At 36.1% G+C, this 879-nt stretch overlaps 1 protein-coding gene across 1 annotated transcript in view; it reads right to left on the bottom strand.

Annotated features, from left to right (window-relative positions):
- Nucleotides 1-601: 601 nt before the first annotated feature.
- The window catches only part of LOC119583450 (longitudinals lacking protein, isoforms H/M/V-like), a gene marked incomplete in the record, with an annotated part of 21,298 nt that continues 21,020 nt past the window's right edge, over nt 602-879 (bottom strand). The window contains 1 exon segment of the mRNA XM_037931935.1: nt 602-879. This exon segment is cut by the window's right edge and continues 616 nt beyond it.

An 879-nucleotide genomic window follows, 5' to 3' on the forward strand; every position in this document is an offset into this window, starting at 1 on the left:
TTATTATTATTATTATTATTATTATCATCTTTCATTTGGGGGACACCTATATTTTAATTTACTATCATGGTAAATTTAAAGATGCAAAATTCCATATGAAACTATAAGTGGGGGATGGGGGGTGCTTGTCAGTATTGTGGTTAGTTCATGGTGAAAAAAAGTTAATAACTTGATCAATATTTGATTAGGAGAAAAAAAAAAGAGGCAGTTAAAATTCAATCACTTGATCACTTCTTTTCTTTTTTTTTTAACTAAGAAGCCTATTAAAGTATTTGGGGCATATTCTGTTACCCTTGCATATTAGATTGGCAGAAATATGAATTATGAAAATATACCAATTACATATAATTCTGGTGAATGAAACAAATAGACTTATAAAAAATTATTTATTAAATTTTTGGTCTTGACAAAAGAAATCCTTCCAAAAGAGTGAAGACTGTTCAAAATTCTCTCTCTCTCTCTCTCTCTCTCTCTCTCTCTCTCTCTCTCTCTCTCTCTCTCTCTCTCTCTCTCTCTCTCTCTCTCTCTCCTCTCCTCCCTCCCTGCTTCTCCCTCTAATTCCACTCTCCTCTCTCTCTCTCTCTCTCTCTCTCTCTCTCTCTCTCTCTCTCTCTCTCTCTCTTGTGTGTGTGTGTGTGTGTGTGTGTGTGTGTGTGTGTGTGTGTGTGTGTGTGTGTGTGTGTGTGTGTGTGTGTGTGTGTGTGTGTGTGTGTGTGTGTGTATTTCTTCAATAAAGGTCAATTCAGGTCCCACAATAGTATGGAGTAGCCAATGTGTACACATGATTGCCATTCATGATAGCAACACATCATGAGATCCACATGCATCTAAACATTTTCTGTGTAAATGTAACTGCTAACAGAAACTGTGATGGAATTA

Source organism: Penaeus monodon, chromosome 17 (assembly GCF_015228065.2).
Source record: "Penaeus monodon isolate SGIC_2016 chromosome 17, NSTDA_Pmon_1, whole genome shotgun sequence".
NCBI lineage: Eukaryota > Metazoa > Arthropoda > Malacostraca > Decapoda > Penaeidae > Penaeus > Penaeus monodon.